The sequence below is a fragment of the Danio rerio genome, chromosome 13, assembly GCF_052040795.2.
Source record: "Danio rerio strain M-AB ecotype USA chromosome 13, GRCz13ab, whole genome shotgun sequence".
NCBI classification, from domain to species: Eukaryota; Metazoa; Chordata; class Actinopteri; order Cypriniformes; family Danionidae; genus Danio; species Danio rerio.
Window position 1 is genome coordinate 27,078,609 of NC_141033.1, and position 15,049 is coordinate 27,093,657.

The 15,049-nt window shown below is 34.0% G+C and overlaps 1 long non-coding RNA gene across 2 annotated transcripts in view; it reads left to right on the forward strand.

The window, feature by feature from the left end:
* Nucleotides 1–4,386: 4,386 nt before the first annotated feature.
* LOC141377184 (uncharacterized) overlaps nucleotides 4,387–15,049 on the forward strand; it is a 44,835-nt gene continuing 34,172 nt past the window's right edge. For both annotated transcript variants that reach the window (XR_015505971.1, XR_015505972.1), the window contains exon 1: nucleotides 4,387–4,413. This is a non-coding gene — a long non-coding RNA (uncharacterized LOC141377184). The remainder of the gene's footprint in view (nucleotides 4,414–15,049) is intronic.

The following is a 15,049-nucleotide window of genomic DNA, read 5'->3' on the forward strand; positions in this document are numbered from 1 at the left end:
ATTTGTCATTAAAATAAGGTCATAGTTCACTGCCAAGCTTCTTGCTGCTGTGCACCTGATGCTGAGCAAAGATAGCCATTTCCGAGGAGCACCTGGTTTGCATGGTTGTTTCAGAGCAAGGGCTTTATAATGATAATAATAATAATAATAATAATAATAATAATAATAATAATAATAATTATTATTATTATTATTATTATTATTATTATTATTATTATTATTATTATTATTATCAGTTACTAGTGTTTTTATTGTTTGGTGTGTGTTTTTTTCTTTTTAATAGTTGTTAGCAGAACCAGAATAAGAACACTTTGGGCCCTGCTATAAAAACAAAGGGTACCATTTGTTTTCATTTATTTCTTCCTATTTTAATTATATATTGTAATTATTTATTTGATAATTAATACTATTTTATTGCAACGCCAAAGTAGGCCTGTCTTATTATTATTTTTATTATTAAATTTGCTGTTATTGTAGGCTAGATGGCAGGCTTTAAATATTTTAAATAACATTTACTCATAACCTTACTAATTCCAGAGCCGAACCTAAAAAAGTTTAAGTGCAATAAGCCTGTACAATAAATGGAGCCGCAATGCATATTTCTAGCGCATTCTTTCACTCAACAATTATTGCTGGAATAATGAAATAAATTTCAAATTAACTAATTAAACACATTATAGTTGATTAAAAAAAATGTGTCTAGTAGTTCCGACAAACAGATGAGCTCGCTACATTTGCGTTGCGCTAATAATTTGACATTTGCTCTTCTTGAGAAAGTGCTAGAGCGGGCCCTGCTATTTCACATATAAGGTTAGTGATACATATTTTAAATTAGTATTGCACATTATTCATTCATTTTCTTGTCGGCTTAGTCCCTTTATTAATCTGGGGTCGCCACAGCGGAATGAACCGCCAACTTATTTAGCAAGTTTTTACGCAGCGGATGCCCTTCCAGCCACAACCCATCTCTGGGAAACATCCACACATACACACACACTTATAAAGTACAGACAATTTATCCTACCCAATTCACCTGTACCGCATGTCTTTGGACTGTGGGGAAAACCGGAGCACCCGGAGGAAACCCACACGAACGCACTACACTACTGAATTAGACACACAATCTCAAAAAAAAAAAAAAACTTGATGCTTATTTACATTATAAAGTCATTTCTTACAAGGTAGGATCTGTTGTTGTATTATATATTTTCGTTTTAATATGCAAATAATTTTCTTTAATTTGTAATAGGCCTATTGTCCCTCATTGCATAAAATAATCAGCCTTTGTATTCAATATGTTTGTAAATTATCCATCCAGTTTGACGCAAGCTAAACAACATTTTGGCCTGTTTTGCTTATTAAATGAGTGATTTTCACGGAGAAACAAATCATCCATCCACACAGTTTTGTATAGGACCTGTGTGAACAAAAATATACACTTTATCATAGCCTAAAGGAAAATGTATCTGTTTAGAACCAATTTTGTGTTGTATAATTAAAAATATTAAAAATGCAATAAAAAAAAAAAGGAATAACATTTGAAGTGCAATGCTTCAAAGATCCAATACGCTGCATGCAGAGCCAAAACAAAAACTGGTTTGTTTGTTTAATAAAATAATAATATGAAATTAAAGTGAAATAGTTCCATAACCTGTATTAACTGTTGTCACCCTAGATGACAAATCATCCGTTGCGCCGGTCAGTTTCACCTTTAATCAAGAATGTGCCAGAACCAAATGAGAATATTTACAGATTACCTCGGAATGAGACCTCGGTCTGTGAAGGATGCAGAACACAGAAACTCGTTGAGAATCGAGATGCATGTTAGATGTTTTATATCCCTTTGGTATTGTAAATAATCAACAAGTTTTTATAGAGATTGTGTCATGTCTTTTCTTTGACGCACGCGCTGACAGCCCCGAAAAGGCGCCTTTATTTAGCCTGTAGCCTAAATAATAGTTTAGATTTTATAACATATAATGTTACATTACTTTAAATGTATAATGTTTTTTTTTAATATTTATGGATTATATAAAATATATAGTTTATATAAATGCGCTCTGATCATTCAAGGATCATAATGCGTTGCATATTCTTCTTATTCTTCATTATGCTTGATCCGTAAATTGTGTATTTTATAAACTGATCGTTTATAAGGACTAAGCTATTAATAACTGTAATTCCTCGAATGGAAAAGTCTTAATTAAAGAAAAAGAGAACTTAATTCGACATATGCATATAGTGCACTTATTTCTGCGCGAATCGCGCGCTTTACCGAATTACCTTTTTTATTTTTTATGCATTATAAATGCATCTGGCAGCACCGAAAAGAGCAAATGCCAAGTTATTAGCGCAGCGCACAGACAGCTAGCTCGTCTAGTCTGAACCAGGGGTTTTCAAACTATTCATTGCACACCGATCCCATTGCATTTTATTTAGTATAAACCACTTATTTAAAATTAATTAATTAAAAGGTGCGTACTCTCCAATACACCACTGTAGTGTCATAATATTTAATAATTATAATTAAGATAGACACCTGACCTCCATTTAATAAACAATTTATTTGCCATCCTCTGTTGATTTGAAGTTTAAAGTTTAAATCATTTATGTTAAACTTAAATTATTTAAAAACTTAAAAAGACTTAAATTTAGTCATTTAAGACATTTTAGGTCATAAGTTTACATACATTGACCGTTGCATTTAGTATAGGCCTATTCTGGTCTAAATAAGCTTTTTGCATCTTAGGTGTTTACACACACAAATTAAGCAGTTTATACGTACATTTAATGTTACTTTGAAATTACTTTTGATGCAATAAATAATCCTAAATAGTTGAAAGTGTTAACATATTCTTGAAATGTAGTTATTTTATAATATGAAATTTATTACTAAACAAAGTGAATCATTATGAAGAAATAATAATCCACAATAATCCAAGAAATAATCCACTTTACCACCGTAAAGCAATGCCCGACACTCACTAGAACGGTAGAACCTGGACTGTATGATATGTTCTGTATGTAAAATAGAGAAAATAAGCAAGATGCGCAGTCTCATGCAGCCTTAGTGAAATATAGCGCGTCACAGCAATGAACTAAAAATAAAACCACCCTTGAAATGCTGGCGATCTTAATTTTTTCAGCCTACACTGACTGAGAATAATGTTGCACTATTTTATTAACAAATAATTAGAATGTTTTTTTTTCCTTCAACACATTCATCATTACTTTTGCCTGTGTAAGTTTTTTGCGCGCGCTTGAGCGCGAAGGCATCTTTTTTCAGGTGCAAGATGCCACTTTGGGTGGCACCAGCACACTCTGCCACACCTGTGGCTATGTTCCTGCTACAATAATAATAACAACAACAACGACAAAATAATAACAAAAAATAATAATAATAAGACAGGCCTACTTTGACGTTGCAATAAAAAAGTATTAATTATCAAATAAATATTTACAATAGGCTAAAGGCATATATTAAATTAAAATAGGAGAAAATCCAATAGAAACAAATGGTACCATTTATTATAGCCCCATGCAGGGTCCATTGTGTTCTTACAACCATTAAATAACTAAGTAAATAATAATAATAACAATACTAATAATAATAGGCCTAATAATAATAATAATAATAATAATAATAATAATAAATTATTATTTTATACAGAGTAGGCTATTATTTAGGCCTACAATAGCTCTGAAACAATCATGTAAACCAGGTGCTGCTCGGAAATGGCTATCTTTGCTCTGCATCAGGTACACAGCAGCAAGAAGCTTGGCAGTGAACTATGACCTCATTTTAATGACAAATGTCTAAGAATACTGCTGATTTACGTTTTTATTTAATTTATACATACGCAATGAATGTAAGCCTGCTAACTGTGTGTGGTTCAAATGATAGAATATGTAAACTTTGTTTATATATATAATTAAATAATAATAATTAAAAGCCTGCGTGTAAGGCTTTTATTTTGAGGGTGACGTCACGAGCGCAGATTTGGTTAACCAATTAGAGGAAAGTGGGCGTTTCAGCACCGCCTACATGTGTAAAATGAATTTTAAAGTCGTTTATCCGTTTTCCTACCCTAAACCAAAAAACGAAAATCCAGCCAAAATCTCGTTTTTTCGTTTTCTCGTGAGCAAAAGAAAAACGGAAAAACGGCCGTTTTCTCAATTTCCTTTATTCCGTTTGAAAATGGAAAACAAATGAACAAAACGTACACGGACCAATATATAAGCATAATTCCGTCTGCTAATGTTGGACATGATGAATGGCTTTTTACATCCGCGTTTTCAAACCCCGCGTAACGACGTTTCTGAGGTCAGTGTCACTGATTGGACAAACGCTGTACGCTTTAATGTAACGTTGTGCAGCTTTATGTCATCTAACTCACTTTTTGGACAACAAAGGTAGGAATTCAGTCTCTTGTTCACACAAATAATTGCCAACCAACGATAATACCACCATTAACTAAAATAGACCGTCTATAAAATTTCGCGTTGTTTCCTTGACATTGTACACATCGACTGTCAGTTGCCAAGATTCTAAATGCAAACATTCAAGTACCACGTTTGCCTTCGTTAACAGCTCAAGTCCTGCTAGCCAAGCTCTGGAGATTAATTTACCAAATTAACAATCAAACAGTAGCACCTGCTTCAAAATTACAATTAAATTGTGAAATGTTGCTTTACACGAGGTTAAAAAGCCGCGCTTTGAATGAAGATAATCCGGGGATAGGCGCTGTGTTAAAGGCTCTTTAGCTTAGTGAAAATCCGAGTTTCATAAATTTCTGAGAACTAACTGTTGCATAAATCCGTATTGAACAGTTGGTGGGCATAGTCAACATTGCCCCAGCTATTGTATTTCCAACAATTAAATCAGTGCAACCTTATTTTCTTGTACTCCAAGTCAATTATATAGAGTGTTAACTGAACACCCTAAATGCAACCCCCCTCACAAACTTAACATATTGTCAAAGGCTAAAATATTACAAGATGATCTGGTATATTGCTATTTATAAAATGACAAACAAATCTTACTTGGTTTGTAAACAGACAGAGCTCATGAGAAATGTGTAAAGCAACAAATGTTGTACAGAGAGTTAGCTGATTTATTAATCAACACAACCCCTAACCGCAGATGTCAGCAACATCATCACTGCCATATTTCTATACCCTCAAACACCCACACAAACCATATGCCTTGTGTAGACATGATGGGTTATCAAATCGAAATGAAATATCTTGATCTAACAGCAGCACAGACAAGCATTTTTGTCTCATAACTTTCAAGGGCCGACTAGATATGATCTCATTTACTCATAAAATGTAAACCTGGATTTATTTTCTTTGGGCAGGGTCCAAACTCCCACTGTGTATGTTCTTCTTTGAGTTTCTCCAGGAATGTTCCAGAACTCTGCACTCCTCAGTCACTGCGGCTAACAGAGAAACACGAGTTCTGTGTGAAACTCGGGCCGAGTTCACTCACTGCTGCCTATAGAACTTTGCTGTACAAAAAAACAAAGCACTTAATAAGGCACACAACACTGACTGTTTAAAAAGTTCAGAATGAACCAAATAATTGCGAATAAATACACATTTTGTTCCTGTAGTTGTCAAACAAAAGTGCACTGCATTTAAATTACTGAGAGCTAAGAATACTTGGTGTGTGTAAACACCAATTTTAAGCTTTACCGGCACCAAACACATGCAAAGTAAAATTTTAATTTTCAGCAAATCTGCAAACTAAGCACAGTGAAAACAAGACGATTTATTTATTTGTCCTGGCTCCACATTAGCAGTTGAACGCTATTTGTTTTAGTTGGTCAAAGAGCAGTCTGTGGCATTGAACCGAGACAAGTATGTTACCTACATTCCTTCATGAATGTAACCCTAGCAAAATTGCCCGCCTCACTTTAGGAGTCAATGAGTCACCCAAATTATTCATTCTGCCTCTGTTCAGCATCTCGCCAATTAATTTAGATGACTGTTTTGACATGTCACTGTAAATCTGTGAAACCACAGGTTGTATTAAATTGTCAAACCCAAATATACTTTGGGTACATTAAGGGCTAAGTGGCAGAAAATGATATGGAAATGGGTTATGCTCTCTTTAGTTCTAAAGGATGCAGTTCGTGCCAGATTTGATAGTGTTTGATAACTCAGCATTTATGACTTGGAACCCCCTAATTTTCAATCCAGTAAATGACTTCAGTTCACCTTGTAACAAAAGTTACTGCTTCTTTTCTAAGGTTTTTAATGTCTGGAGATTTAGTTTTTTATTTTTATGGCACAAAATGTAACTTGAATAAAAGAGTCTCTTGTTAAGCTTCACAAAACATTACATTGGACTGTGAAATAAAATGTATCATTTAATTATAAACAAATGCTAAATTGTTAAAATATAGCGAATTATTACAGTGACCGAGAGAGCTTAACGGCCTGCAATTTAAGAAAACACATGCAACATGCAAACATTTTACAAAAACGCACTGCATTTTCTCACAATGTAAACATTTGATAAAACCTGATGCATTTTCTCACAACGCAAACAATTGATTAAACGCGCAGCATTTTCTCATAATGCAAGTGATTAATAAAACGCTGCATTTTCTTACAATGCAAACAATTGATTAAACGCGCTGCATTTTCTCATAACGCAAGTGATTAATAAAACGCTGCATTTTCTCACAACGCAAACAATTAATTAAACGCACAGCATTTTCTCATAACGCAAGTAATTAATAAAATGCTGCGTTTTCTCACAGCGCAAACAATTGATTTATTGTGCTGCATTTTCTCACAACGCAAACATTTTACAAAAACGCACTGCATTTTCTCACAACGCAAACATTTTACAAAAACGCACTGCATTTTCTTACAACGCAAAAAAATGTTAAAACACTGCATTTTCTCACAGCGCAAACATTTTACAAAAAAACACTGAATTTTTTCACATCGCGAACATTTGATAAAACGTGCTGCATTTTCTCACAACGCAAAAAATTTATAAAACGCTGCATTTTCTTACATCGCGAACAATTGATAAATTGTGCTGCTTTTTTCACAACAGAAACGATTGATAAAATGTGCTGCATTTTCTCACAACGCAAACATTTTACAAAAACACTGCATTTTCTCACAACACAAACAATTGATAAAATGCTGCATTTTCTCACAATGCAAACATTTTAGTCTCTTGTTAAGCTTCACAAAACATTACATTGGACTGTGAAATAAAATGTATCATTTAATTATAAACAAATGCTAAATTGTTAAAATATAGCAAATTATTACAGTGACCGAGAGAGCTTAAAGGCCTGCAATTTAAGAAAACACATGCAACATGCAAACATCGCAAACATTTTACAAAAACGCACTGCAATTTCTCACAACGCAAACAATTTTTAAAACCTGCTGCATTTTCTCACAACGCAAAGAATTGATTAAACCCGCTGCATTTTCTCACAACACAAATGATAAATAAAACGCTGCATTTTCTTACAACAAAAACAATTGATTTAACGTGCTGCATTTTCTCACAACGCAAACATTTTACAAAAATGCACTGCATGTTCTCACAACGCAAAAAATTGATAAAACACTGCATTTTCTCACAACGCAAACAACTGATAAAACGCTGCATTTTCTCACAATGCAAACATTTTACAAAAACACACTGCATTTTCTCACATCGCGAACAATTGATAAAACATGCTGCTTTTTTCACAACGTAAACGATTGATAAAATGTGCTGCATTTTCTCACAACCCAAACAATTGATAAAACACGCTGTGAAATGTACAAATAAAATGTATCATTTGATTATAAACAAATGCTAAATTGTTAAAATATAGCAAATTATTACAGTGACCGAGAGAGCTTAACGGCCTGCAATTTAAGAAAACACATGCAACATGCAAACATCGCAAACATTTTACAAAAACGCCCTGGATTTTCCCACATCGCAAACAATTAATAAAATGCTGCATTTTCTCTCAATGCAAACATTTGATAAAACGCTGCATTTTCTCACAACGCCAACAATTGATAAAATGCTCTGCATTTTCTCACAATGCAAACAATTGATAAAATGCTCTGCATTTTCTCATAATGCAAACATTTTACAAAAATGCAATGCATTTTTCTACAACACAACGGAAATGTTTCAAGGAGATTGTAAAACGTGACGAAAGCAGCTATTTAGGTTATGGTCATTAAGGCTAATAAATACTAAAGACATAGGAATCGGGATATTTAAAATAAACAAAGTATAAACTCACCTTACAAAGATCACCTACAACTTCATTGAGCAATAGTCAAGGCACAGCGGCGCCCGTCACATTTTTTAGTCCCCTTAAAACATTTCCGCTGTGCTCCATTCTTTTTGTGTTTTAGAAAATTAAGCTTGTTTTTGTACAATGTTTGTGTATTGTGTGAAAATGCAGTGCGATTTTTAAAAATGTGTTTTGCGTTCTGAGGATTTGCAGCACGTGTGCTGTCAAATGGATTCAATAATAATTTAAAAATCTTTTCTCAATTTGCTGGTGTTTTTTGTAACTGCATGTGTTTTCTTAAATTGGGGCAGGTTAAGCTCTCTCTGCCACTGTTAAATTATAAACAAATTACATTGTTTTGTTCTTCAGCAAAAGCCTGTTAATAGATTGTAGCTGCAATTAACTTAAGCTACAGATGCGTAGTTACACATTAATACACTGCAAATTCTCGTAAATACAGGTATATTTTATTCAAATGATTTTGTTGTGTGATAAGTACTAATATTTTAAGTTAAAAGGATTTGCTGTTAATTTAGAGAACCATACAAGATGTTTGTGACATTTTCTCTTCAATTATTAGATTATTAGAACATAATTTTCATCTGAAACTGTGGGTTTTGTTGGTTCACAAAAGTCAAGTAAATGGCAACCAGCACTACGAGAGTCAAAGAAACAAAAATTTTCACAAATTCTGAAAGGCAAATTCAAATTTGTATATATTTATATATAGCTTTTAAATAATCTTTTATTTGTTTGTAATCTGAAAATCTTTTACAAATCACACTGGCTGGAGGTTCACCTTTGCATTTGAAAGAGGAAGTTGTTTGAAAGTTGTTCAAAAGTTTTTTTTTTTTACTGCAAATGAAAAACAGTAGCAGACACGAACACCACCAGCTTCCTCCTCTGAACGAAGGATGGCTCCATGTCGTCTGCTTCTACTGTATGAAGGTTTGCCTATATTGGATCCATGTGTGTCAGTTTTCCCTTGCATTTCAAGGGGATACTCTGCTTTTCTAAACATGCTGCCACCCAGAGGACATGCACTTCTATTAGAGCTGACTCAGAAGTGAAGCACCCAACCGATGATGAGATATTCTTATTAAACCCGAAGTTTTTTCTCATCATTAAAAACACAAAGGACAAAACTAAACATTCATATAAACAGAGAAAGATCAAAGCACTGACTGATTGAAGAGATGCTTTATGTAAATGATATAGAGAAATCTGCATGTAGGGCAAAAAAAGGGTTTCAAGCTTCCAAACAATAAAAGTGTAATGCAACTTAATTCTTTTATGCTGTACATTAGACTGAGTCTTTTTTTCTGCTCAAGAAAAAAGGACGATCACAGTTTTTGCACATTATTATTATTATTATTATTATTATTATTGTTGTTGTTGTTGTTGTTGTTTTAGCCTGCACTGTTATTTTGTTTTTTTAGTGATATATATTGCGTTATGATTATAATCTCATCATATGATTTGAATAGCGGTCAAGGTTTTAAAACTGTCAAAATTTTCTGTTGTAACGTTCCTAATGTAGGGCTGGTTGATTTGGTCTAAAATCAAAATCTCAATTAGTTGAGCATTTTATCTTGATTACAATAAATAAAAGAATATTTCATTTATTTATTATATATGATGTTTGAATGAAGGGTGTAATATTATTAATTTTAAAATAATTGAAGGAAAACACACACTATCTACTATCTATGATTAGTTATTTAACATCAACGCTGAACAACTACTAAAACACACATTAAAACATTGAAAAAAGTTAAAACACTCATTGCCTTAACAGAGTGGGGTCACATTACTCCACACATGGTAGAGAGAGTAATTGGACAAAATTTACCTGGAAAAATTAGATCGATTATAGGCTCTCAATGTCGATTTCGATTACTTTTCGATTAATTACCCAGTCCTATCCTAAGTTTTTTTATTTATTTATTTATTTTTTACATGTTTTTCACAACTATTTTCAGCAACAGTACATCCAGCAGAAAATTACCCTCCACATCAAAAGCTATATTTCTTTAAATGTTTTTTAATATAAAATATATTGTGTTCAATGTGGGAAAAAAGTTGTTGTTTTTTACCCAAACAATTAAAAAGAATATATTTTAGAGCAGTAATCACAATACTGTGATGCTGTGAAACTTATCACTTCTGTGATATTTTTATTCAAGGTTATCATACCGTCAGAATCTTGTACCGGCCCATGCCTAGAATAAGTATGTTGATTTATTTTGAAATGTATTTGCTATTCTTGACCATATTTTAATATTTTATTTTTACAAATGTTATATGAAGCAAAAACATAGAGAATTTACTTGCATTTAATATGCTTTATACTAAGCATGTAAAATCACTTTGTAATTGAATTTATTGCTGACACCAATATGGGACTCCTCATGTTCTAATAATGTAGAAATAATATCTATTATAATAATTATAATAATTAAAAAGCTTATTTTTTTAAGGTGGAGTTTTGTAGCTTTACGAAATAATAATATCATCATTAAACGAATTTAAAAACCATTAAATTAGCTAAATCTGTTTGTTTCATTGTTTTGGAAAGAGACTCAAAAAGCCCTTACGTTTATTAGTAAACAATTTATCCGAAACCAAACATGGCTAATCTTGAGCTTTCATCATCGTAATGGCAAGAACAGTAATTGGCTACTTTGTTTGACCTACTTCAGAGCACAAATATTGTCATTAGTCATAGACCAAATCCTTTAATGACATCCTGTCATTATGCTGAAGCTAATATGCTAATGGTACAAATGAATTATAAAAGAGCAGAGTTGGTTTTCATTAGCGTTGGGCTTTTAGTTGAATAGCTGGGGCACAATTCTTTAATCTAAACCATGCATGCTTTCATTTAAAGCGTGGAGAAAATGAGTGCCAGCTCAGTTTGGATAAGGCCATTTCTGGTGAATCGAAGGCAGGGGATCGCAGTTGGATTTTGATTTCTGTTATGTTAGAGTAATTATCAAAATACTCCAAGCCAGCCCGAGCATAAATCACACAGGGCCAAATTTAAACAAATAGCCACAATTAGTGGAAAACTCTTTTGTCACAATCAAGCCGTTGTGATGAATTAGGTGTAGCGTGTTTAGACTTACTAAAAACAAACTGAATGAAGTTGAGCAGATGATCACAATGGGTGAGTTTTTTTCTGCTCTGGCAAGCGATCACACGGTCCTGTGAAAACATGCTGGTTGGTTAGTGCATCTCGGTGTAAAAGAGTTTTTCACTTCTTTTTAAACCTCATTAAACAGTATCTTCACCTGCCGTGTTCGCCTGAGAATAATCGTCGTGCCGTGAGAGTGGTGTAAAACTAGTATTTTAAAATCATGAAAGGAACAATAAAAAGTAAAGTGACTCGTGAGCTGTCAGCAAATAATGACTGCTGGCAACTAAGCGTGACACACTCACACTCACACTGGCAAAGGTATGGAGTCCAGTGTGTGCCAAGAATAAATTATCTGTCTGTAACTATTTAAAGGCAGTATTATGGTGTGATTTATGCGCAGAAAACTGCATTGTGGGCTCAAACTTTTTCCAAGTGCTGCAGCTTGCAGCAATTTAAATTATATGGGGGGAAAACCACCAAAACGACTATTTGACTGTGGTCCCGTATTGAAATTGATATATTTATATGGATTAATTTGGCTCAAAGGAGCAGTTATGCATTTAAAAAAAAATCTATTTAGGCACTGCAATGGTCTTTCACAGTAAACATGTCACAAATTCTACACATGTGGAGTTCATGGTCCATGGATGGCATAACTAAAACAGAACAAAATGCTTTGATTCATTTCAACAGCATTATTAGGCTTATCCTACTTTAATTAACACTGCTAATGGCTGAATGTTGCGTGAAATACAGCATGGATGTACACATCCTAGGGCCAGATTGTGCAAACATGTTTCAAACAAACCGTTGTTTCTTCAAATGAATTGATGTATATTTTTCTCATGTGATGTAGACTAAATCACATGGCCATGTATACATAAAGGTCACATTTAATGGTAATGAAGGTTGATATGCTACATATGACGAGCCATACACTGCCAACGAGTAAAAAATAGGCCGTTGGTAGATGAGTATGTGCATAGTTGTTTAAGCATGTAAACATTTTGAATCTTATACATTTATACTCAAAAAACACATGTCTCTGACCTTAAAATAGATTTCATTTTGACACATGAAACATTTTTATGATATAATATGTTTGAGTATAATTATGGCAGTTATTACACTAAAAAAAAAATTACTTGACCAAAAGCCCTGACAACAAATGTTTTTGTTACTTTAACTAACTTTAATAGGAGTTAACGCATAAATATTTTTTTTTGTTTCAAAAATGAAAATTGGCTTAAGATAAAAAATAAATTACATACCAACAAATGATTCCAAACCTTTATGAGTTTTTTTTTCATGATATAGGCACAATAAAATATACACTCACCGGCCACTTTATTAGGTACACCTGTCCAGCTGCTTGTTAATGCAAATTTTTAATCAGCCAATCACATGGCAGCAACTCAGTGCATTTAGGCATGTAGACATGGTCAAGATGATCTGCTGCAGTTCAAACCGAGCATCAGAATGGGGAAGAAAAGGGATTTAAGTGACTTTGAATGTAGCTTGTTTTTTTGTTGCCAGATGGGCTGGTCTGAGTATTTTAGAAACTGCTGATCTACTGGGATTTTCACACACAACCATCTCTAGGGTTTACAGAGAATGGTCCAAAAATGAGAAAATATCCAGTGAGTGGAAGTTCTATGAGCACAAATGCCTTGTTGATGCTAGAGGTCAGAGGAGAATGGTCAGACTGGTTTGAGCTGATCAAAAGGCAGCAGTTACTTAAATAACAACTCGTTACAACCGAAGTATGCAGAACAGCATTTCTGAGTGCACAACACATCAAACCTTGAAGCGGTTGGTCTACAGCAGCAGAAGACCACACCAGGTGCCACTCCTGTCAGCTAAGAACAGGAAACTGAGGCTACATTTCACCAAGATAGAACAATAAAATATTGGTAGGGTCAGAATTTGGCATTAATAACATGAAAGCAAGGATCCATCCTGGGGGTGGTGGTGTAATGGTATGGAAGATATTTTCTTGGCACACTTTGGGCCCATTGGTACTAATTGAGCATCATGTCTACCCCACAGCCTACCTGAGTATTGTTGCTGACCATGTCCATCTCTTTATGACCACAGTGTACCCATCTTCTGATGGCTATTTCCAGCAGGATAACGCGCCATGTTACAAAGCGTGAATCATCTTAGACTTGGTTCTTGAACATGACAATGAGTTCATTGTCCTCAAATGGCCTCCACAGTCACCAGACTCAATACAATAAAGCACCTTTGGGATGTGATGGAAAAAGGCATTCGAATCATGGATATGCAGCCAACAAATCGATGCACAATGCTATCATGTCAACGTAAACCTAAATCTCATTCCAGTACCTTGTTGAATCTATGCCACGAAGGATTAGGGCAGTTCTGAAGGCAAAAGGGGGTCTAACTCGGTACTAGTAAGGTGTACCTAATAAAGTGGCTAGTGAGTGTTTTTAGAAGAATGTTGGAAACCTTTAATTATTGAGTTTTGTTGTTGAACTAACAAATCAAGTCAATGGTTAGGTTTTTCATACATTGTTTTTGGAATCTTTTTTGTGCTCAACAGAAAAAAGAAACTCAAACTGGTTTGTGACAAGTGAAAGATAAATTCATGATTAGAGAATTTTTAGTTTTGTGTGAACTACCCCTTTAAGTTACACAAAGTTTAATTTTGAATTTTAGTCAGTTGGATGTAAGTTCACTAAAAAGTTTAGTTGATTTAGACAGCAAGAATTTTTCAGTGTAATTTATAAAAAACGGGCGAGGCAGTGGCGCAGTAGGTAGTGCTGTCGCCTCACAGCAAGTAGGTCGCTGGGTCACTGGTTCGAACCTCGGCTCAGTTGGCATTTCTGTGTGGAGTTTGCGTGTTTTCCCTGCCTTCGCGTGGGTTTCCTCCGGGTGCTCCGGTTTCCCTCACAGTCCAAAGACATGCGGTACAGGTGAATTGGGTAGACTAAATTGTTCGTAGTGTGTGAATGTGTCTGTTTCCCACAGATGGGTTGCGGCTGGAAGGGCATCCGCTGCGTAGAAACTTGCTGGATAAGTTGGCGGTTCATTTCGCTGTGGTGACCCCGGATTAATAAAAGGGACTAAGCCGACAAGAAAATGAATGAATTTATAAAAAACAAGTGAAGGTCTCAATTTGTTGTTATTGCAGATCAAATCAAATGTCTTTGTTTTGTTTTAAAAAGTTTAATTAACGTTTTTCTAAATTCATGTGAACAGTTCTCATCTCCCTGAAATTACTCAAGTGTAAAAACAGAGTTATGCATTTTTTCAGAAACGTTGCCACAATTTAGCATGTGGTCTCTACTTAAGGTTTCTCATTGTAATGCATACCAAATGTGTTCCGAGTCTATATATATTTAGCAATATCTGAAATCTCCTGTTTGATTCACATTTGAAATTAGTGTTAATAAATTTTGTATATACTACAATAATCCAATGGACTACTTATAGGTGAAGTATTTCATTTAAGCTTTTAGTTTTACTACTAGTGTCGTATACTGAAAACTGGACTGACACATTTTTAATTTATTTGAACTTCTAATTTTGTTAAGATGCTTGGACACAATCTACATTGTAAATGATGAATTGAATTGAATATATAAAAAAAAAACACTTACTGTGC